The 25,581-nt window shown below is 45.9% G+C and overlaps 1 long non-coding RNA gene across 1 annotated transcript; it reads right to left on the reverse strand.

Moving 5' to 3' along the window:
- Positions 1 to 2,956: 2,956 nt before the first annotated feature.
- On the reverse strand, positions 2,957 to 25,354 carry LOC142907033 (uncharacterized). The gene is made up of 3 exons (XR_012930623.1): positions 25,063 to 25,354; positions 15,424 to 15,761; positions 2,957 to 3,507 (listed from the first exon to the last, which is right to left on the reverse strand). It is a non-coding gene; the product is annotated as an uncharacterized LOC142907033 (long non-coding RNA).
- Between the last annotated feature and the right edge of the window lie 227 nt (positions 25,355 to 25,581).

Genomic DNA, 25,581 nt, shown 5'->3' on the forward strand with positions numbered 1-25,581 from the left:
GTGGTGCATTGGCCAGTCATTTCACTTAGTCGACCCATGGCACCTGGGTCTGTCACGGGGCCTCTTGCCAGTGGGCATTCAACAGTTCACGTGGCCTTAACCTGCACATAGCCTGGCACAATTGCCATGGTGACGTCACCACCACGTAGTGGCGAATTGCGGTTGTTCTTGTTATAGTTATATGGTGTATAGGTGTGTAGTGTGTGTGGTGTGTGTTTGTGTGTGGTATCTGTGTAGTGTAGGTGTGGTTGTGTGGTGTGTGTAGGTGTAGTTGAGGATAGCGTGCGTGTAGTGGGAGTGGCTAGGTGGTGTCCGATTCAATACAGTACATAAAATCCGTGATCTACTCCCATCTGTGAAGGATGTCATTCCTGACATGCAATATCCTGGAGTCTACAAACAAGTTGCACCTGTGGTGGCTGTTACATTGGGGAAACCAAACGACATATCTCGGACCGTGTACGCGAGCACAAGGCAGATCTGAAACACGGCAGAACTAATACCTCCGCCGTGGCTGACCATTGCTATAACGCTGTGGGCTCGCATGATATTGTTTTTTTCGAGACCAAGATACTCTGCAAACCTTTGGGCTACTATCTAAAAGGTTTGTTCATGAAGCCATCCAGATACATAAACAGACATAACTTCTACCGAGAAGATGAATACAAATTGAGCAATTATTGGAAGGATGTTATTAACCAGTTAAAACCCTAACTGCTTTGTTGTGGTTGTCGTCTATCATATCCGCCGGGTACAACTACTCCACGCAGCGCTTCCCCTCCCCCTCCCCAACACCCCCACCCCTCCCTCTCCCCCCCTTGCTCCTCCCCCTTCCTTGCCTATACAACCTCTTACCACGGCAACTCTCTCTCCCACTTCAACAAAAAAACAATTCTTGCTGTGGTTTTCCCACCTGATGATGATTGCTTATGTTGCAACCGAAACATCGTGATTTATTTATTTTATTTTCTACCTACGTCACTTTACCGAAAGAACCAAAGAGTATGGATTCCTGCAGTTACGGAAACTTCAAACCAGTGACGGTTATTTGAAACGGTCCTGAGCCTCCGCTAGGTCGACTCAGCCTTAAATGAGTACCTGGTGTGATGTGTAAACATCGCCACTATGGAGATAAAGGCGGCCAGGCGTGGTGCTTCCTCGTGTGCCGTGCCGGCCTTAATAGCTGTTCGCTAACAGCACTTTCCCCAACAGTCTGTTACAGGCTATACGGAGGGATTTTTGTCTTTTTACTGCATGTGTAGGTCTAGGTCGACTCTGCCTCAAATGAGTACCTGGTGCGGTGGGTAAACATCGCCACTGGGGAGACAAAGGTCGGGAACGGTGCTAGCCATCCTCCTTCCTCTGTCTGTGCCACAGTGCCGGCCTTCATAGGCACTGCTGCTACTTGCTACGAACAGCACTTGGCCATACTGCCTGTTACAGGCGATGGGGGGGGGGGGAGGGGGGATCTTTGTCTTTGTACGATCATAACTCCTCACCTTTGTGTCGGTGGGAAATAATGATGAGGAACACGATCACGATGAGCATCAGGATGATGAGAACAGGGGACCAGTAGATGTAATGCTGAGTACTCGGGCCATCACCTCCTATGAACACAAACAACATAATAATTATCATAGTGTAATGACAGGGTGACACCTGCCGGCCTGATGGAGAAATTACGGTTATAGCTGCATTACATAATGCTTAATATGAAGGGGCGTATCTGGGGTAAAGGTGAAGGGCAGAGTCAGTCGAGAAGCTCTGGGAACCATCCCGAAGGGTCTAGAAGGTTCTAGAAAGGAGGCGTGGCCAGAGGTGGAGTTTAAATCACAACAAACCCATCGGGGGTGAGCGATAATCTGACAATGGCCCTGGGTCCCTTCGAGGGGGCGCGCAGGGCTATGGCTGGCACCATTAACGCACCCGGCTATCTATATTATTAGAGCAGTGCAAAGTTGCGCGATCCAAAGCCCCCGGCCTCGCCTAGATTGCCCAGCAGGCCGAGGTGGCACCTTGGAAGGCTGGGGCTGGGCTGCTACCCCCCCCACCCAATCTACAGTAATGATATCTAAGGAATAATCTTGATTTAAAGCTTTCGTGACTGCAGAAATCTATACTTTTTGGTTCTTTCTGTAAAGTCACATAGGTAGAAAAAATAACAAATCACGACCTTTTGATCGCAACACAAGCAATCGTCCTCAGGTGAAAAATACAGCAGGCGAACTGCTGAGGCAGGGGAAATAAATAATTATATATAAATAATTATATTTTTCCTGCCTCAGTAGTTCACCTTCTGTATTTTTTCACCTGAGGACGATTGCTCGTGTTGTGATCGAAACGTCGTGATTAATTATTTTTTCTACCTTATTGACTTTACAGAAAGAACCAAAGAGAAGTATCTGAGTACAATTATAGTGGTGTGTATCGACCCTATAGTCGTAAGTGCACACATTTGGGTGGGGGGGGGGAAAGGGGGCATCACACTGTGAAGAATTTATCTCAGTGTTATGTATTTTGTTTTGGCATTTTTTTATGCGAATGAGAATAACCCCCACCGATCGCGTGTGTGCGTTGCTAGGGGCAACCACCATGAGTAAGGGTTCTCACGCATGCGCAGATGCGTGCTCTGGTGCCATCCTGTGCTTATAAAAGGAATAACTTGTTAATTTAACTACTTTAAAGTTGACGGATGGGAAAAAGAAATCGCGATTTGTCGGTCGGGGGCTTATCGCGTCGTACGTGTGTCGTTTGTTGAAACGAAAAGCTAGCAGTTTGTGAGTTAAATGCGTCACAAGGTGTGTCCACACACACAGACGGACAATAAATGACTTTTATAGCCAAGATTGTTTTTTAAACTGATTGGTCTGGTGCAGTGTGTAAACATCGCCACTGGAGAGACAAAGGCGGTTAGGCGTGGTACTGGCTACCCACCCCCTCGTGTGCCACGCGGGCCTTCATAGGTGCTACTCGCCAACAGCACTTGCCCCTACAGTCTGTTCAAGGCTATACGGGGTATCTTTGTTTGTGTGTGTGGGGTGGGGGTGTAGTTTAGTAGCGGTTAGTGCTGTCCTGGTGCTAGGAACCTGGCAGAGACTCGAGTTCGATTCCCACTCACGACAAATAACGGGGCCAGAAATGTTTAACCAGTCCCTTCGCCTCATCCCCCGAGGTCGACTCAACCTCGAATGGTCGCGGTCTCCGTACTGGGCGCCGCCGCCGTCACCGTCACGACGTCGCTCATCTCCACCGTCGTCGTATTTGCCCCTCCCACGGTGTTGGAGACCTCACAGGCGACTCTGTCGCCGTGCCGAGCGTCGTGCAGGGTCCACGTCTCCGTGTGGACCCCGGCCGCTGCGAGGATCCCTCCCGAGCTCGCGACCCCCCTGAGCCACGAGTAGAAGATGGGAGGGGAGCCCTGGTGCACGACGCAGCGCAGACGCAGGGAGCCTCCTGCCACGTGCACCACGGGGTCACGTGGGGAGACCTCCGGCTTGGACACGGCAACTGGGACACATGGACACAGAGGTGGAGATTACTAAGTTATATAGTGTATTGTATAGTAGTGTATTGTATAGTGGAGCACATAGTAGAGAATAGTGTATAGTATTGTATAGTAGTGTAGTATATAGTGCAATATATAGTTGTATGTAGTGTATGTTGAACTTCTTTCGCACCATACGTCGCGAAGAGCAGCAACTGGAAGTGCGGGGGAAGGACAACAAACCAATCATTCACTCACTCACCCATTCACCTACTCGCTCACCCACTCACTCATCGAACCACTCAATCACTCACACAACTAAAATTCGCCACGAGTGATGGTGATCTCACCATGGCGCCTGTGCCAGGCCAGGTGCATTTTGAGACCACGTGAAGTATCGAAGGCTCGCTGACAGGACGTCATAAGACAAACCCAGCCGGTGCCATGGATTAACTGACTGGCATATGAACCACTCATAATCCCCTTCTGAGCCAACTTGCTGATTTTAGCTGCCTCGAACTATGCTCGTTGTTGTGAGCATCGCTCATCTGCCCTACGTTGTTGCTGGAGGGCGACTGCCTCCGACTGCCCAGTGGCAGCGTCCTTCACGAGTCTCCTCCACAGAGGCGGATCTTGATACCGTTGATTACAGTTTTTGGCAAGTCCACTCAGCTCCACATCCTCCCATACCGCATCAGTCAATCTCTTCTCTAGCCCGTGTCCTGCACCTCTTCTCTAGCCCGTGTCCTGCACCCTCTATACGGCAAAACAAAAGCTGCTTGGGCATGCAGGGTACATGATCCAGCCACCACAGCCTTGCCTGCTGGAGGAACTCACTGATGTGAATGTATCCAATCGTTCATGGATTTCCGAGCTCCTCACACAATCCAGCTTGGTTAAACCCAAGGTTTAATCGTATGTACGCCAGCCTGAATATTTCTCACTGGCGCAGATGATCCAGTAGAGGGGTCCACGTTTCACAAGCATGGAGCAGACCAAAAGTTTCGTGTGGAGCGACAGATCAGGAAGCTTCTACACAGCATTACACAGCTAAATGAAAAGATAATGCCGCTCAACTTTTTTGGAGTGAGACTTCTGCTGTCAAACCGGAGCTGGTCATAAGCACACTGCCCAGGTATAGAAAACTCTCCACTCTCTCCACAACTGCCCCATCACCAATTGGGAGTTGAGGGGGTGGAGTTTGGCAGAAAATACCCAGGCAGGTGTTTAGTTTTGGTGGGGGTGATGGTAAGGCCCCACCATGCTCAGCAAATCTGCAAACCTGTTCTAGGGGGACTGAGATCGGATTTTTTTTCTTTCCCAAATGATGGTGATAGGCAGACTCCATCTCCTCAGCAACCCGTGACCACCACCTATCCTTGCAGCAACTGCACGGCTCTCCGGAATCTCCAAGGAAAGGCTGCGGTAAGCTTACTGATTCTCTGAAGTGGGACTCTATAGACTGTCAGAGTGGGCCTGTCGCTTTTTCTCAGCCAGCCGCTTTTTCTCAGCCAGCCGAAACACCTCCTCTATCAGCCAGGGTTCTATGGGGAGGTATGAACTGTGCACTCAAAGCAGACATTGCAGATGCATGAGCCAGAGTTCTAAACTTCACCCATTTCCCCTCGACATTAAGAGGAGTGGGGGACGATTCCAACCCCAGCTGCAAGTGAGGATACAATTTTTGCTTGCAAATTTCATCAGCTAGCTGAGACCAGGCATTGTGGGTTTGAGTGGGGTCTTGCATGTACACCCACCACTGGAGTAGAAGAATGGCAGGCACATCTTACAGATGACAAGTCGATGGTCAGTGGGCAGATCAACTCCACGGTAGGTCCTGGTGTCAAGCACATGGGCGCTATCCAGTATGTAGTCGAGCAGATGTTCTTGCTTGGACCCGGCATGCATCCATGATGGTGTAGATGCGCCGATGCCGGAACAGTTTATTGGTAGTTACAAGCCCATCGGCTGCAAAAAAGTCGAGCAACCGAGGAAGAGTGTCAGCACGGGCGACCAGCGGACGAGCTGCCAGCGCAATCAGGAACCATCAAGGGCGAGCATCGTGCCGGCTCGGCAAGCATCCAGCAATGGAGAAGAGAATACGGAGCAGGAGAGAGAGCGTGCGTGATCAGCAGCCGAGGATGGGTGTCGGCACTGGCGATCAGCAGACGAGCTCATCCAGCAGCAGAGAGGCCTGCAGCTGCCGCCGAGAGAGAGAGAGAGCACCGTGTGTGTGACACGCCCACACACGACTCATCGCCCAGCAGGGAACCAAGGAATTTTCGGTACAAGGAACGCCCCACCTCGGCATCTGCTTAACGCAAAGAGTTGAGCAAGGAGATAATACACCCACACAACGCACATATCAGGACTAATAAGATTACTCCAAAGTTATCCTTGTGTTTCATAAAAGGTGGTAATCTGAAGTGGGTGCATTAAATAGTTGCTGCCCATTGCGTTACGTGGATGTGGTCGTTTAGAGGTATTTTAGTAATTAATTTTCATTAATTGCATAACTGTACCAATGAATTCATTTTCTTGGTTCTTTCGGTAAAGTCACGTAGAAGTCAATCTATGTTCGGAAAAGAGGAGGGGGGAGACGAAAATAATGGATGCGGTCTGAAAGCCACCGTAAGCGTGAACAATCAATTAAGACTCAAAATCATTGCTTAGCAATCATTGGAAAGATTTGGTAAACCATTTCAGGTCTTAATTGATTGTTCACGTTTACTGTGGCTTTCAGACCGCATCCATTATTTTCGTCTCCATTATTTTCGTCTCCCCCCTTCCTCTTTTCCGAACATAGATGGACTCGTCCACCTGAATAACTGCCAAATCGCTCTCCGTGGTGATAACGTTAAAAAAACCCACCACTTTTTTCAAATTTTCTTGCTGTGGTTTTCACACCTGATGATTGTTTGTGTTGCAGTCGAAACGTCGTGAGAATTTTATTGTTTTATATTTGTATTATTTTATTGTTTCCCTTCTACGTGACTTTACCGAAATAACCAAGAAAATGAATTCATTGGTACAGTTATGCAATTAATGAAAGTGAATGACTAAAATACCTCTAAACGACCACATCCACATAACGCAATGGGCAGCTAATATTTAATGCACCCACTTCAGATTACCACCTTTTATGAAACACAAGGATAACTTTGAAGTAATCTTATTAGTCCTGATATGTGCGTTGTGTGGGTGTATTGTCTCCTTGCTCAACTCTTTGCGTTAAGCAGATGCCGAGGTGGGGCGTTCCTTGTACCGAAAATTCCTTGGTTCCCTGCTGGGCGATGAGTCGTGTGTGGGCGTGTCACACACACGGTGCTCTCTCTCTCTCTCTCGGCGGCAGCTGCAGGCCTCTCTGCTGCTGGATGAGCTCGTCTGCTGATCGCCAGTGCCGACACCCATCCTCGGCTGCTGATCACGCATGCTCTCTCTCCTGCTCCGTGTTCTCTTCTCCATTGCTGGATGCTTGCCGGGCCGGCACGATGCTCGCCCTTGATGGTTCCTGATTGCGCTGGCAGCTCGTCCGCACGTCGCCCGTGCCGACACTCTTGCCCACGTGGTATGTGTGGTAATACTACGAGTACCAGCTTTTGGCGACAGCCTCTCTCAATGAGAGGAAAAAAAAAAACAACGAACAACAAAATAAAAACTCCGCGACCCGTGGCTTCTCCCGATGCAGCTCCCTATCAATGTGCCTGTCACGGGGGCAGTTTCCTTGAGCCTGCCACTTGCAGAACTCGGCACTGTTGATCCTTGTAGACACGACCTTTTCTGATGTGCGCTCGGAGTTCAGAGTCCGCAAGTCCGCTGGACTGCAGCTGATCCTGTGAGTAGCAACTGGCTTGCGCTATGCTCGCTTGGGGCCCCTCCCCCCCACCCTTCCTCCAGGAGGGCTCCTGATGTGAGCTGCTCATCGCAGCCCCTCACTCTCAGAACTCATCAATTGTATTCGCACACCTCTTAACTTCTCGCAACTCTCATGGCTTAGTACAATACAACTTATCAAAATTCTTGACTCTGCAAGCGACTCAAAACATCAGAATGAATGTAGAATAAAACTTTCAGCGATACTCTGTCGGTCAGCACCGAACTCAGCACCTAGCAACACATCGCCCCTCTCCTCTGCAAGACTCGACATCCATGGATGATTGCGGGACAAACCTCCGGAGCTTGCCGCAGCAAGACTCAGTTGAAATTCTCACCCCTCTGCGCATCTCTTGCGAAAAAACCCCCAGAATCTGTCTCGTTCTCCTCCCGCAGCCGCAGCTGCCTGGTTGCCCCCCCCCCCCCCCCATTTTTGACCTTTGACCGGCTGCTTGCCATCACCATGTTTTGGTTTGGTTCCCCCTCTCTCTGCCTTCGTGGTGTTTGCTATCTCAAGGGGAGGCACCATCCCTTCATACAAATTTTATTGCTACCATGTGTTGTGTCAAATTGTTGGAAGACGAAGGGGGTTTTGAGGCTCTGGTCATATGGAATAAATATTATCTTGGTGATGTGTAATTGACCTATTTCGCTAGGTCTAATACTTCCCCAGACGACCTGCTTGTCAGTTTTGATGTGGTGTCCTTGTTCACCAAAGTCCCGGTACCTGACACCATCGCTATCATTGAAGACCTGGTTCATCAAGGACTGCATACTGATGTACCCCCCCTGGTGAGACATTGATTAACCATCACATACTTCACCTGGAATGGAACTTTCTACAAACAAACTGAGGGCACCCCAAAGGGCTCCCCCCTATCTCCGGTTGTAGCCAACGTATTCATGGAAAAATTTGAAACTGACGCCATCCAGACTGCCGCTCTACGCCCAACCTTATGGAAGAGGTACGTGGATGACACTTTTGTCATCTGGCCACATGGCCAGCTTGCTCTAGACCAATTCCGCGACCACATCAATTCCATACACCCAGCCATCAGATTTACCATGGAGGTCGAAAAAGATGGCAAACTACCCTTTTTGGATGTCTTAATTAAAAGGAGACATGATTGTTCAATGAGCCACTCTGTCTACAGGAAAGCTACTCATACAGATGCTTACTTGAAACCGGATTCCCACCACCATCCATCCAAGAAGAACTCCCTCATCAAGACTCTATACCATAGAGCCCAATGCATTTCCGACCAGGAACACATTACCAGTGAACTCAAGCACGTACACCAGGCTCTCAGGGCTAATGGTTACTCCGACTACACAATCCGCAAAGCCATCACTCCAGTCATGAAGAAGGATCCTCTTGTGGTGCCACTCAAAACCATCACCTTACCCTACTTTGCAGGGTTCACTAAAAAGATCTCCAAAATCCTGAACAAACACAAGATCCAGGTCCGATTCAACAAAGTACATAAAATCCGTGATCTGGTTCCATCTGTAAAAGATGCTGTTCCAGACATACAGTACCCGGGCGTTTACAAACTAAAGTGCCTCTGTGGTAGTATCTACATTAGAGAAACCAAACGACATATCTCGGACCGCATCCGCGAACATAAAGCAGACTTGAAACACGGTAGAACGAACTCCTCTGCCGTGGCAGATCACTGTTATAATTCAGTGGGCTCACATGACATTTACTTCTCCAAGACGGAGGTTCTTTGCAAACCAACCGGCTACCATGAGAGATTCGTTCATGAGGCCATTCACATATACAAGCACAGAGACAATTTCAACCAAGAAGATGGATTCTGGCTTAGTAACTATTGGAAAGATGTTCGAAACCATTTACATTCTTAATTAATTGTATTTTACGATGACCTTCAGACCGCAGCTCTTTCGCTGGCATTGACTCTTAATACCTCTCACACCACGGTTAATGGTATCGTTTACAACATGGAGTATAACAGCGCCTTGCAGCTGTCTCTCTCCCCCTCCTCCGTTCCGACCAAGGATGAACTCGTCCGTCTGAACGGGGCTCGTAGCTATCCGTGGTGCTAAAGTTGAGGGTAAGAATCCACCCATTTTTCACCATATAGCATTGTGATATATAACGACTTATTGTTGGTAGCTTAGCTGATTGGAGAATATATAGAGTTTATTGATAACATTGCGGTAATATATATTTTAGTTTTTTATTGGTTTACTATATAGTATTCATTATATAGTGTAGTGTATACCCAGTTACTGTTAATAGTTCAGATGTGTAGGCTTTGACTTTAACATAGCCATTTCTGTGACCAGTCACAAGCTAATCACTCAGTTATTTCAATGGTAAATTCTCAATGCTAAATTCTCCTGTTTGATTTGTACTAGGTGCCTCTGTGGATGTGTATGCTTTGACTTTAACATAGTCATTTCCGTGACCAGTCACAAGCTAATCACTCAGCTATTTCAATGCTAAATTCTATGCTAATTCCTTTGTCAAGGCACTTTGTTTCTTCTCACACAGCTTAAAGGTCGCGGTCTGAGCTTGGCTGTGTTCACTCCATCGCTGTCCTCTAGACAGTCTCGTCCCTTCACCTGATGAAGGCCGCTTGTGTTGTGGCCGAAACGTCGTGAGAATTTTATTGTGTTATTTAATTTTATCAATTTATTATTTTATTCTCATTCTACGTGACTTTACCGAAAGAACCAAAGAAGATGAATCTTTGCAGTCACGAAAGATTTAAATCGAAAATTTCTTTTGGTAACGTCACGTAGATAGAAAGATACAATAAGGAACAACATATGAGATGATTAATGGTAAAATAAAATAAGTAATATTAAAAGCCACTAATGTAGACTGCAGTCTATCATGTCGGTTTTTTCTTGTCGCTAAGTTTCGAACTTTTACCGTTAAAAAAAAGAACGCCAGTTGTAATGTCCGATTGTCCCTGCTCTGCGTCCGTGTTTTATAGCGGCCTTTGGCCTCGCCTTGCACTGGGGTTTTATTACATTTTACGGCTTATCTCCAGCTGCCTTCTTGTGAGAGGCAGAGGGGTGAGGGTGTTTTGTAGAACTTTTTTTTTGCTACACCCCGATTGATTATTAAAAAAATATTGGCAGAATTATTCTTGATAGAATTTTTTTGTAAAAAGGCCTATATATACAACTGCAGGCCAGCCTAATTATTTCTAACTTGCAAAGATATTCCATCATGGGGGTCCACGCTTCACAATCGCAGAGAAGAGAGGGCATGACTGTGGCCGGGAAGATCTGAAGCTTCGTGTGCAGCGACAGACCTGGTAGGTTCCACACAATGTTAGGCAACCGATGAGAAATATTGCCACTCGACTGATTCGGAGTGAGACCCCTGCTGTCAAAGCGAGCCGTTCATGAGCATACTGCCCAGGTATGGAAAACTCTCCACTCTCTCCACATATGCCCCATCACAAATTCGGAGTTTTTGGGGTGGAGTGTCCGGTACAAAATACCCAGGCAGGTGTTTAATTTTGGTGGGGCTGATGGTAAGGTCTCACCTCTTAGTGGCACCCTCAAGGTTTAGCAACAGTTCCTCCAAATCCTCTGAGTGAGCTGCAATTACCAGATCAACGGCATATGTAACATGGTTAACCAATTGGGAGCCATCCGTTGACCACACCCGGGCAATGATCAGCTTCCCATTGCATATGCACCGGATGGAGATTCTTCTGGGACAGCCATCAAAGGCTACATTAACTACTTGATCGAAATAGATGTCAACAGGAAATGGCTCCGACTCCCAGCCATGTAGTTTTACCTGGGCCCGCTCACTATCATGAAGGTCCTTAATGATTCTGAGCAGAGAGTCAGGGACTCCAAAAGCACGAACAACCCAGAACCCAAGCCTACTCATGGTATCATAAGCCTTGACCAGGTTATTAAAGCAGATGTAGGTCTTGTTGGAAATCCATATACCTTTGGTGTAGCAGACGGACAGAAAATATGGCATCTGTGCAGGACCACCATTTCCTGAAACCACATTGGGGCTCTGGCAAGCCCCTCCTCAGTGTGCCTGGCAAGGCTATGATGAATAATCCTTGCCAGGACCTTTCCCGGCTTACTGAGTAGTGAGATGCCCCCCTGTAGGTGTGGCGCCTCAAGTTACGTTTTTGAGGGAATTGGAGAGCGATTTGTGATCACGGGCCATCGAGGCAGATTCCATCTCCTCAGCAACCCGCGACCTCCACCTATCCTTGCAGTGCCTCACAGCTCTTTGAACCACCGATCACAGACTGTAGTAAGACTCCTCTTATCTGATGTGGGATGCTGTAGACGATGAGTGGGTCTGTCGATTTTTCTCAGCCAGCCTGAACACCTGTCAGCCAGAGTTTCTGGAGAGGTCTGGACTGTGTACTCAACGCAGCCATTGTAGCTGCATGAGCTACAGTCCTAAACCTCGAGTGGGGGACGATGCCAATCTCAGCTGTGAGGGATGATGAAATTATCGCTTGCAACTTTCATCAGCTCGCTGAGACTCGGCCACTATTGGTATGAATAAGGACCTGGATGTAAACCCACCACCGGAGTGGAAGAATGGCAGACGCATTCTGCGACTTGTTACATATGACAAGTTGCATCCACTGTTCCATCAATATATAGTCCAGCAGTTGCCCTTGCTTGGACCTGACAGTGTGTTGGTAATTACAAGCATATTGGCTGCACAAAAATCTACCAGCCTCTTACCGTTATTATTGAGCTGATCTGGCCCATGTCTTCCAATCACTCCAGACTTGGTGCCATCATCATGACCAACTCGTTCATTAAAGTCACCCAACAAGATGACTCTATCCCGATGGTCCACTTTAGCTAGCACGTGTGACAGGAGGTCATAGAAAGCATATGCCTGCATCCCTCCATTCATCTTTGATGGGGGCATACGCATCCACGACCATCACTCTTCACTTCTGTTTAATGGGAAGGCGAGTCCCACGTAGCATGGGGCTTACAGCTTCCCACACCTCACCGCCAAGCTCCCATGCCCCCTTCATTCTTTTGATGTTAATCGTCGGTGGGGGATTAAGTACTGTCCAACCCTCATGGTGACAGGAACCAGAGCCGGTCCACAGGATATCCTGAATACCACAGATTCAGGCAGTACCGGTCGAGCTCCCGACAGAGCATTGGCAGGCTCTTCTCCGCAGTGAGCGCTCGAAGATTCCATGTGGCCACTCCCAGTGGAGTTTTTGCTGTTTGTCGAGGAACCCCCGAGGGTAAGAATTCAATCTCCAGGCTCCGCCAAATGGAGTTTAGCCAGGTGACGTCATTGACGCCTCTCCCTCTGGGGTCTCTGGCACAAGCTTAGTTCGCTATTTTTTTCGTAGTACGCTGGTAAGTAAATTGGAGGTTTAGGGATTACCAGCCCCTCTTACCCGTCCAGAGAGCCCACTCGCACAATAACTCGCACTCACCCAGTCACATGAATTCATTCATACACTCAATCACTCCCCCACTAACTTACCTACTCACTCACCCAATCGCCACCTCATCTACTAACACACACACTCACTCACCCAATCACCTACTCATACACACACACACTCTCACTCACACACCCACACACTCACAGACCTAATCAACACACCCGCTCGCTCCCATCACCCACTCGCTCGCTCCCATCACCACCCGCTCACTCCCATCACCCACTATACACAACACTACAATAAACTCAACACTATACACTATTATACACTTCTATATACTAGACTGTACACTACTATACATTATATACTACATTGCTATACACTGCACTATGTACTACACTACGATACACTACTATATACTAAAATACTATACACGACTATACACTAATATCAGTACGACGCTTGTGTCACATCAACAACTAACTAAGTTATTAGTTAAATTAGTTCCGAGTTAAGTACTAACCAGTCTTGTGTTGGAGAGTTAAACCCGCTGCAACATTTACATATTTTATTTTCAAAATGTGTTACTAGTTAGGCACTAACCAGGGGTGTTGGATCATTAAACCCACTACAACATTTACACAAATCGAATAAGCTTGTTAATTATTTACTAGTTAAGCACTAACCAGGTGTGTGTTGCAGATCTAAAGCCAACAACAACATTTACATATTTGAGTTACAGACACCCATTGAGAACCATAGAGACACAGAGACCATACTCATTAGAAACCCATGCATACCCACAGACTCGTAATCAGAGACCCATAGAGACAGAGACCAATTGAGACCCATACTACCCATACAGACCCACAGACCTCACAGACCCATTGAGAACCGTAGGGATACACATAAATCCATTGAGACCCAAACTCTAAGAGACTCGTACAGACCCACAGATACCCATACTCAGACCCACAGACACCCATAGAGTCAGACAGAGACCAATTTAGACCCATAGCGCCCTATAGAAACCCACACTCATAGACCCATACAGACCAAGAGACACCCATACTCAGAGGCCCAGAGAGACGAATACTCATAGAGACCCATACAAACCCACAGAGACCCTGAGCCATAGAGACCCATAAAAACCCATACTTATAGAGACCCACAGTGATCAATTGAGACCCAAAGAGACACACATAAACGCATAGAGACCCACACTCATAGAGACCCATACAGATCCATACTCAGAGCCCCACAGACCTAAACTCAGAGACTTATACAAACCCATAGAGACCCATACTCAGTCCCAAAGAGAGACGCACAGATCAATAGCCATATCTAACCATACATACCCACACAGACCAATATACATAGAGACCCAAACAGACCTATAGATACCAATACTCATAGAACCATAGAGACCCATAAACATAAAGACCCATAGAGACCCACATAAATTCATACTTATAGACCCATAAAAACCCAGAGGCACATAGAGAACAATAAAGACTCATAGAGAGCCACATAGACCCATAGCCAAGAATATAGACCCATACCCGTGAAGACCCACAGACGCACAGTGTTACATAATCATAGAGACCTACAGAGACCTATAATCATATAGACACAGTCCCATATTCACAGAGCCCCATGGAGATCCATGATCATAGAGACGCACAGAGATCCATAATCATAGACCCCAGAGAGACTCACAGAGCCCAGAGACGAATATAAAACCCATAGAGAACCATAGAGATTCAGAGTTCCACAGATACCCATAATCATAGACTTACAGAAACCTCTAATCATAGAGACCAACAGAGATACATACTCATAGGAACCCACAGAACATTCACATAGACGCCCATAGAGACTCACAGAGCCCCATAATCATAGTGACCCCGAGAGACTCGTATATAACAGGCACAGACCCATAACGACCCACAGAGACTCGTATATAACTCACAGAGCCCCAAAGACTCACATAAGCGACCTGGCCATCACAACTGATAGTAGCTCAACCAAGTGGCTGATATAATTACGTGGACACTCATAGCAGCAGCCAAATACTCTAAACGCGTGGTTGTACAGACTCATAGAGACCCATACTCATAGAGACCCATAGACACCCATACTCAGAGACCCACAGACACCCATACTCAGAAACCCATACTCAGAGACCCACAGACACCCATACTCAGAGACCCACAGACACCCATACTCAGAGACCCACAGACACCCATACTCAGAGACCCACAGACACCCATACTCAGAGACCCACAGACACCCATACTCAGAGACCCACAAACACCCATACTCAGACCTATACAGACCCCAAACGACCCTACATCATGAAAATCCATACAAACTCAGAGATCCATACTCATAGAGACCTGATATTTGATGCCTTGAGGCTGAAGTTTTTGGTAGTGGTGTTGTTATCTCTGGCTGTACCATCGCTTTGTCATTGACATCATCAGTAGCGACAGGTGATAAGCATCATCAGTGTTGATGTTGCTGTGGTGGTACAGAGTGCATTTGAGATACGGTGGATGCCGTGGGACTACCAATTTTGCACAATCGGTGCATGGTGTTGTCGTCGTTATCTTTGGGTGCACTATCTCTTTCTCTCTCAAGACAAACTCCTTCTGCCCCCGAATCACTTACAATCCCAGCGTCCTCCATCCTCAGCTCGAGCAGTCAGAGCCACACCGAGCCGCCGCCACCGCTCCCGACGACGAATCCCGGGCTCAGCTCCACCCTGGCCCCGTATCGGACCTTGGCGGAGTCCGTGAGGAGCCAGACGGCGGTGGTGGAGGCGTCGTAGGTGGCCAAGCGCTCGTCGCCCCGCGTCTTGAACCACGCGACTCTCGCCACCTCGCAGGCGCCATGCCCGGGGTCCTGGCCGGGACCCTGGGGGCCCTGGGCGGTGATGCGGAACGAGAGGAGGGCCGAGGAGCCCACGGCAGCCGTGACCACGGCCGGATCGGCGCTCAAGCGGCACTCTGCAACGGCAGCGGAGGGCACAGAGGGGTTGGTTGGGTAGAGCCGCCGGGTGGTGGTGGTGGTGGTATAATCAGGGTTGGTACAATAAGAATATCAACATACATACATATTGGGGCATGTGTGGTGGTGGTGATGGTAATATTAGCACGGTTGGTACAACAGAAGTTCAACATACATACATACATATTCGGCATGTGTGGTGGTGATGGTGGTCTCAGTTTGGAGGGAAGAATATCAGGGGTCAGGATCGAGCCCACGACCTTATGTACACCAGGCGAGGTAGTTAACATCTCCCTAGCCACAAACGTTTAGAGGCGGTGAATTGTTGATGTCTTTGCGAGTTTAAAGCTCTTCATTATTGAAGATAATGAATTTAATTTGTATTCAAATAATATAAAAAAATAGGTGTTGCATTTTGACGAGTTAATGCTCTTAATAGATTAACATAATAATGTTAATTTGTGATTTAAAATAAAAATTAAAACGAATTAGCCGTCACGTTTCGACGATGCTTAATACCACTTCTTTATTGAAGAAAATTAAATTCATTTGTAATTTAAATAAACATTTAGCTGTTATATTCTGACGAGTTGAAGCTATTCATTGTTGAAAATAATACGTTCATTTGTGATTTAAAATAAAATTAAAACGATTTAGCTGCCATGTTTTGACGAAGTTTATTACCACTTCTTTATTGAAGAAAATTAAATTAAAATTAGAATCACAATTTACCTGTTAGGTTTTTGACGAGTTTATGCATTAACCGAATTTGTCATTAAAATAAAATGAACATTTATCTGGTACGTGTTGACGATTTGAAGCACTTCATTGTTGAGGAAAATGATATTTGTTAATAAAAAAAATGGAAGTGTAGCTTTCATGTTTGGCGAGTTAAAGCTCTTCATTGTTGAAGATGATTACATTAATTCGTGATGAAAATAATAATAGAAATGTAGCTGTTAAATTGGAACGACTTTATTAACCCTTCTTTATCTGAGAAAGTAAATTAACTGATGATACAAAGAAAGGTATTTAGCTTAACTTTTTAATGAGTTCAAGCTCTTAATTGTTGAACATCATGAAGTGACCATGTAATAAATAAAGTAAGACATTTTCAGCTGTTAATTTTTCATGAGTTCAAGCACTTAATTGTTGAATAAAAGAAATTTGTTCTTAAAAATCTGCAAAAAATAGCTGTTACATTTTAAGGAGTACTTTAAGATTTTCATTGTTGAAAAAAACGAAGTGAAATATTTGAATGTAAATTAATTAAAAAAGGTAATTGGCTGTCGTGTGTCGCCGAAGAGTGTGAGTGCGCCCTTGCACATTATATAAAAAAGCGAACTATAAATGTTGAATTTTGATTTAAAGCTTTCGTGACTGCAGTAATTCATATTCTTAGTTCTTTCGGTAAAGTCACGTTGAAGGGAAACAACAAAATAATATATATTATTTATATATTTTATTATTTTGTTGTTTCCCTTCAACGTGACTTTACCGAAATAACTAAGAATATGAATATAAATGTTGAATTAACCTTAAGGGGTGCTGATCAAAACGTTGACATTTGGCGGAATTAAAATTATTACTAAAGACATAATTAAGTAGTTGAGCTGTTGATATCGAAATCTGAATGTTGAGAGATTTCAAGAATTAAAGATAGCATTTGTCGGTAAGAAACTGCGTGAATTTCAACATTAGCATAATCACAATCGCGATCTATGGGCAGATAGTCCGTTAATAGAGACCAAAAGACTCACACAGACATATATACTCACACACAGACCCATAGACTAACATAAAGACATACAGATTCCTCACACAACGACTAATAGACTCACGCAGAAACTCACAGACTCAGAGACTGAGACTAACACAGAGAAACATAGATTTACACAGAAACACACACTCACAAAGAGACACTTAGGCTAACACAGAGAACCAGGAACTCACACAGATACACATAGACTTACGCAGGGGACCCATAGACTTAGGAAGAGACCCATAGGCTCACACAGAGACCCACATATTCAAACGGAGACACATAGGCTAACACAGACCCATACACTCACACAGAGACACATAGACTAACATAGAGACCCATAGACTCGCACAAATTCCTAACACATAGACAATAGACTCACATAGAGACCCATAGACTCGCACAAAGACCCATAGATTTCTCATAAAACGACTAATAGACTCACACAGAGGCCCATAAACTCACACAGAAATCCATAGAATCACGCAGAGACCAATAGACCCACACAGAGCCTGATAGACTCGCACAGAGCCTGATAGACTCACACACAACCATAGATTCAAACAGAGACCCATAGGCTGACATAGAGAACCATAGACTCGCACAGAGACCATATATTCAAACAGAGACCCATAGGTTCAAACATTGACCCACAGATTCACACAGATACCGATAGACTCACACATACACATAGATGCACATAAAGACCCGTAGACTCACAAAGAAACACATACACTCAAAGAGAGCCCAATCGACTCACTACACAGGCCATTCGACTCATGCAGAGACTCAGGATTAAACAGACCCATAGGCTGACATAGAGAACCATAGACTTGCACAGAGACCCATAGACTCATATAGAGACCCAATGACTCGCATAAATACCCGTATACTCATAAAGAGAGCCGTAGACTCAGACATAAACACATAGACTCACACAGAGACCCATCGACTAACCACACAGAGAAAATTATACTCACACAGAGACCCATAAATGCACACAAAAACCCATATACTCACAGAGACCCATAGACTTACATAGAGCCATCGACTTACACAGAGCCATAGACTCACACAGAGACCCATAACTTTGCACAAAAACCCATCGACTCAAGCAAAGACAAAGACCCTCCGTATAGCCTGAGCAGACTGTAGGGGAAAGTGCTGTTAGCAAGCACCTATGAAGGCCAGCACGGCACACGAGGAAGTGGGTGGCCAGCACCACGCCAGGAAGGCTTTGTTTCCCGAGTGGAAATGTTTACAAACTACACCAGGTACTCATTTGAGGCTGAGTCGACCTAGTGGAGGCCCAGAACCAGTTCAGATAATCGTCACTGGTGTTAGCCGTGAGCGGGAATCAAACCCGGGTTGCTGGGTTCATAGCGCAGCGCGCTAACCACTACACTACTGCTCCCCACACTACCGACTCAACAAGAGACCCATAGACCCACACAGAGTCCCATAGACTCAAAAAGAGGCTTATAGGTTCAAACAGAGCCCCATAGATTCACAAGGAGACCCATAAGCTCGCACAAAGACCCATAGACTTAAACAGAGGACTGTAGACTAAAACAGAGACCCATTGGCTTAGACAGAGACTGATAAACTCACACAGACCTGTAAATAAATACAGAGACCCGTAGACTCGCATAGAGACACATATAATCACATTGAGATGCATATACTCACAGAGAGACCCAAGGACTCACACAGATACCCATAGACTCCCAGAAATAGCCATAGACTCACGCAGAAACAAATAGACACACATAAAGGCAAATAGACTTACACAGGGACGCACAGACTCACACATAGACCCATATAATCACAAAATACGCGTAGGCTCACACTGAGACCAATAGACTAATATAGTGAACAAAAAACCTACCCAGAGAAACGTACACTCACACAGAGACCCTTAGACTCACGCAAATACACACAGACCCACAGAGAGAACCATATACTCACACACAGACCCATAGACTCACACAGATACCCAGAGACTCACACATAGACCGATAGAATCACAAAACTAGCCATAGTCTCACACAGAGACCCTTAGACTCACACAAAAACCATTCGAAACCCATAGACTTAGAGACATATAGACTCACATTGAGACCAATAGACTCGTACAGAGATCCATAGACTCACATTGCGACCAATAGACTCACACAGAGACCCCTAGACTCAAGCAACGACCCGCAGACTCACATAGAGACAATACTCATACATAGACCCATAAACTCACACAGAGACCCACAGACTCACACAGACATGTAAGGTGACGCAGGGAGTCCCCACTGTATGTAAATATATTTCAACTACTGTACTGTAGCAGAGGCGAGCACATAGATTTCGGATTGACCGTAGCAATGTTTTTGTTTGGCTTAAGCACCCCGTATGACTTGTACTTAAATCATCTAACAAAATAACAACGTACATAACTGGATCTTTAAATTATTAATTCGGGCACAAGGGGACATCCCACAAGCTATTAACTCGCGTCAAAATCTCAGGCACTCCACGGTTAATCCGCAGAATGGATAAATCAAACACTCGGGTAATTGAGAGTCTCACTCTATTGTAATCATTAACTTTTAATCGTAGTTCGTAATTTGATTGGATTTTCCGGTCCAGCGCAGGTAGATTCCCCTCTTAACGACGGTGAATGGTTCCCACGAAACCAGCCGTTGTGTGGTTTGACCGTCAAGCGAGTGTCGGGAAATGAACGTCAGAGGCTTAATTCGTTCCGATGGCATTGGAAGTTACACCACCTTTTTCACCCAGACCAAACGTACTTCATAATATTTTCACAATGTGTTTTTAAACATGAAGATACTAACAACAATTAACACAAGACGTTAAAAGAAACGTGTTTAATCGATGCATTAATTCATTTTCCATGAACCTTCAACAATGGGAATAGTCGGCAAGCTAACACAGTGGTGTCAATTGTGGTACTGCACTATACACTTATATACAATGCATTACACTATACACTACTATGCCCACTACTGTATACAACAATACTATGCACTAAACTACGATACACTACACTATCATACACCAAGCAAACTATACACTACACTACTATACACTGCAATATACACTACACACTGCACCACAATATACTACACTACAACACACTACATGATTATACTGTACGCTATACACTACATTTCAATACACTAAACTATACACTACACTATACACTGCCCTACACTACAATACACTACATTATACACTACACTTACGAGACAATACACTTTCAACTACACTGTATACTACGATACACTACTCTACACCACTGCTATACACTAAACTACTATACACTACAATATCCACTACACTGTACACTACACCGATATATGCTACACTATACACTACACTAGACTATACACTGCACTACTATACACTACTATGCAATACTACACTATACACTACTATATGCACTACTATATACAACACTACAATGCACTAAAATACTATGCAATACAAAACGTTATGCTACACTACTATACACTACACCACTATACACTACACTACTATACACTATATCTTTATATACTACATTATACACTACTATACACTACACTAACTACTACACTATAGACGACAATACTGTAGACTACACTACACTGCCATACACTACACTGTCCTCTACAACTGTACACTGCAATACTATACACTGCACTACTTACGCCACTACTATATAATACACTATACACTACACGATACACTACACTTTTCACTATACCGCTATACACTACATGCTACATTATACACTACCCTACTATACTATATATAACACGAAACACTCCACGGCTATACAATATAAGGCTATACACTACACTACTACATACTACGCTTTACGCTACGACACTATAGTCTATATTTCTATGCACTACACTATTCACTGCACGATACAGTACACTACTCACTACACACTACACTACTATACACTAAACAACTCTACAATGTAATGATATACACTGCACTACTATACACTACATTGCACTTTACACTACACGACTATATACTCCAGTGCATACTACAATTTACACTACACTATACACTACACTGTATACTACACTATACACTACAGTATACAAAACACTAAGTACTAAACTTCTATCCACGACAACATTTACTACACTACTATAACCTACACTACACACTACACTATACACCTCAATTCTCCACTGAGGTAATGAAGTTATGTTTATAGAAACGACCTGGTTATCACGCAAAAAAAGCTCAACAAAGTGGTTGATAACATCATCATCACGTGGGCAATCATAGCATCTACTCTACAGACTCATAGAGACCGACACAGACCCATATTCTTATAGACCCATAAAGACCAATATATACTAATACTCATAGAGACCCACAGAGACCGACAGAGACCAGTAGAAACCCATACTCATACAGACCCATAGAGCCCAACATAGACCAATAGAGGCCTACGTATACTCAGAGACCCATAAAGACTAATAGAGACCAATACTCATAGAGGCCCATAGAGACCCACAGATACCTATAGAGTCCATCCTGATTTATAATCATACTCAACGAGCGTGGCAGAGCAGTCAACCCATAGACACCCACAGGGTCTGTCCCATGACCTTCTCATGCAGCTAGCCTGGTACAGCAGTCAATCTTTGTTCAGAAGCGACCTGGCCTATCACAAATGATAGCAGCTCAACCAAGTGATGTCATCATCATCATCATCACGTGGACACTCATAGCAGCAGCCAGATACTCTAAACGCATAGACCCATAGAGACCCACAGAGATGCATAGAGAACCATAGAGACCCATAGAGACACGTACAGACCCACCGAGACTCATATTCATAGAGACCCATACTAAAACTAAGCTACGTTTATAAACGCGTGGTGATGTTGATTCTAAATGTGGATGGAGAAATATCGAAGGAGGACCCGGAGAGAAAAATCCACGCAGTGACCACCATGGGGAGAGACGCAGACTCCAAATATACAACAGCAGCAGGCATCGTCTGGGTCTGGGATCGAACCCACGACGTCCTGTACACCAGGCGAGGTAGTTGGCATCTCCTAACTACCATGGGCGTCAGGGTCGTGATCGTACTCTCACGAGCCTCCCACCTACCAAGCGAGGTAGTCAACATCATGACCTTTAGCGTACCAGGTGAGATAGTCAACATTACGATATCATGCGTACCAGGTGAGGTCTTCAACATCACGATATCATGCGTACCAGGCGAGTTGGTCAACATCTAGCCACCGTGAGCATCAGGGGATCGTACTCTCACAAGCCTCCCGCATACAAGGCGAGGTAGTCAACATCTCCCGTGCGATTCCTGCCGGGGGTTTTCCCACGTTCACTTGCTACGGTTCTCCGTTTGCGCGTGCATGGGGCTCACGAGACCCTGACTCGTGAGCCCCACGGCTGCTTTTTGTCTCTTTTGAACTTGGCCCAAAGGGGCAGCGGCCTCCTCCCAGAAAACCCTCAACAACCCCCAACCCCCGCCCTCCTTCCTTCATTGGGAATGAAAAAACGAAATTCAGCCGACGCGATGTGGGCCAGACCCCGATAAGAAATCTCACACCGCAATGGTCAGATTGGTTTCCCAACCAAAACCTCGAGTCACACATGTGCTGGGAGATGTTGACTACTTCGCTTGGTGTGCACGCGGTCGAGGGATCGATACCTGACCCTAACGCCCATGGTAGCCAGGAGATGTTAACTACATCGCCTGGTGTGCAGGAGGTCGTGGGTTCCAGTTCTTAACCTAACGCCCAGGTGTGCTAGGAGATGTTGACTGCCTCGCCTGGTGTGCAGGAGGTCGAGTGGTCGATCCCACTCTTAACGCCCACGGTAACTAGGAGATGTTGACTGCCTCGCCTGGTATGCAGGAGGTCGAGTGGTCGATCCCATTCTTAACGCCCACGGTAACTATGAGATGTTAACTACCTCGCCTGGTATGCAGGAGATCGAGTGGTCGATCCCAATCCTAGCGCCTACGGTGGCCAGGAAATGTTAACTACCTCGCCTGGTATGCAGGAGGATGTGGGTTTGATCCCGCACCCTTACGCCCAGGTGCGCAAGGCGATCTTAACTACTTCGCCTGGTATGCAGGAGGCCGTGGGTTCGATCTCCGACCCTGGTGCCCGCTCTATATTTGAAGTCTGTATGTCTCTTTCTCTCTCCGTAGTCACGCTTTTTTTTCCTCCGGGTGCTGTGTTTTTTCCCTTCCACATTTAGAATAAACATCACACGTTTATAAACATTGCTTAGTTTTTGTATTGGTCTCTGACTATGGGTCTCGGTGTGTCCGTATGAGTCTCTTTGGGTCTCTTTTGGTTACAATGGGTCTATGTGGGTCTATGTGGGTCTATGTGGGTCTCTACGGGTCTCTATGGGTCTCTATGGGTCTCTGTGGTTCTCTGTGGTTCTCAACGAGTATCTATAGGTCTCGGTAAGTCTGTCTAAACACGCGTTTAGGGTATCTGGCTGATGCTATCAATGTCCACGTGATTATAAGATCAGCCACTTGGCTGAGCTGCTATCAAGTTGTGATGGGGAGGTCGCTTCTGCAAAAAGAGCTACACAGCAGCTCATAGGGGTCTTACAGATGGCAACATAAACACAGTTTTAGTGTGGGTCTCTGAGTATGGGTCTATGAGTGGGTTACCATGGGTAAGTATGAGTCTCTGTGAGTATAGGTGTCTGTGGGTTTCTATGGGTATCTGTGGGTCTATGTGGGTCTCTATTGGTCGCTGTGTTCCTCTATGGGTCTATGTACAGTAGGTCTTATTGAGCATGTGTCTCTGTGGTTCTCTTTCGGTCTATGTGGGTCTCTATGGGTCTCTGTAGTTCTTTGAGTTTGTGGGTTTCTGTGTGGATCTGTGGGGTCTCTATGTGAGTCTGTGGGTCTCTATGTGGGTCTGTGGGGTCTCTGTGTGAGAATGTGGGTCCCAATGTGACTCTAAAGGTATCTATGTGCATCTGTGGTTCTTTACGTGAGTTTTTAGGTATCTGTGTGTGTGTGGGTCCCTACATGAGTCTATGGGTCTCTGTGTAAGTCAGTGTATCTCTGTATCCGAGTAAGTAGGTCTCTATGCGAGTCTGTAGGAATCTTTGGTTGAGTCTACGGGATATAGCTCGATGTACTGTAAGTGTACATGAGTCCCCATGTCCCAGGTAAGCCGATGAGACCTTGGATATAGTCTAGCTGTCCTGTGTAAGTCTATGGGTCCTATATAACTGGATGGCTCGCAATGTGAGGCCACGTTTTCACACCTGGCCTCAACCCATACCGGGGACGGCCTGACGGGTCCATGCTTTTTGAAGCAGCTGCTTCAAAGGCTCCGACGTGAATCGAGTTTGGCCGGCTGGCAGAAGTGGCTGCCGATAAGGGTCCGTAAGGGAGATTGTGCCGTGCGATAGGTTTCCCGTGGTCACGTTGATCGCCAAGCGTTTCACCTTCACGCAATGGAATGCAACACTACATTTGAGCCATGAGGATTGGCCACGTGGCAACTCACTTGTTTGGCGATGTCGGGTGGCGGAATGCCTTGTATGTACGTATGCATATTCTTGATTTTTTCGGTAAAGTCACTAAGAAGGGAAACAATCAAATAATAAAAATATAGAACAATACAATTCTCACGACGTTTCGACTGCAACACAAGCAATCATCATCAGGTGTGAAAACCAAAGCAAGAAAATTTGAAAAAAGTGGCGGGTCTTTTTTTAACGTTAGCACCACGGAGAGCGATTTGACAGTTTGTTCAGATGGACGAGTCCATCTATGTTCGGGAAAAAGGAAGGGGGAGACGAAAATAATGGATGCGGTCTGAAAGCCACCGTAAGCGTGAACAATCAATTAAGACCTGAAATGGTTTAACAAATCCTTCCAATGATTGCTAAGCCAGAATCCATCTTCTTAGTGAAATTGTCTCTGTGTTTGTATATGTAGATAGCCTCATGAACGAATCTCTCATGGTAGCCAGATGGCTTGCAAAGAACCTCTGTCTTGGAGAAGTCAATGTCTTGTGAGCCTA

This window comes from Petromyzon marinus, chromosome 73 (genome assembly GCF_048934315.1).
Source record: "Petromyzon marinus isolate PM22_M1 ecotype Great Lakes invasive population chromosome 73, UKy_Petmar_22M1.pri1.0, whole genome shotgun sequence".
Classification (NCBI taxonomy): domain Eukaryota; kingdom Metazoa; phylum Chordata; class Hyperoartia; order Petromyzontiformes; family Petromyzontidae; genus Petromyzon; species Petromyzon marinus.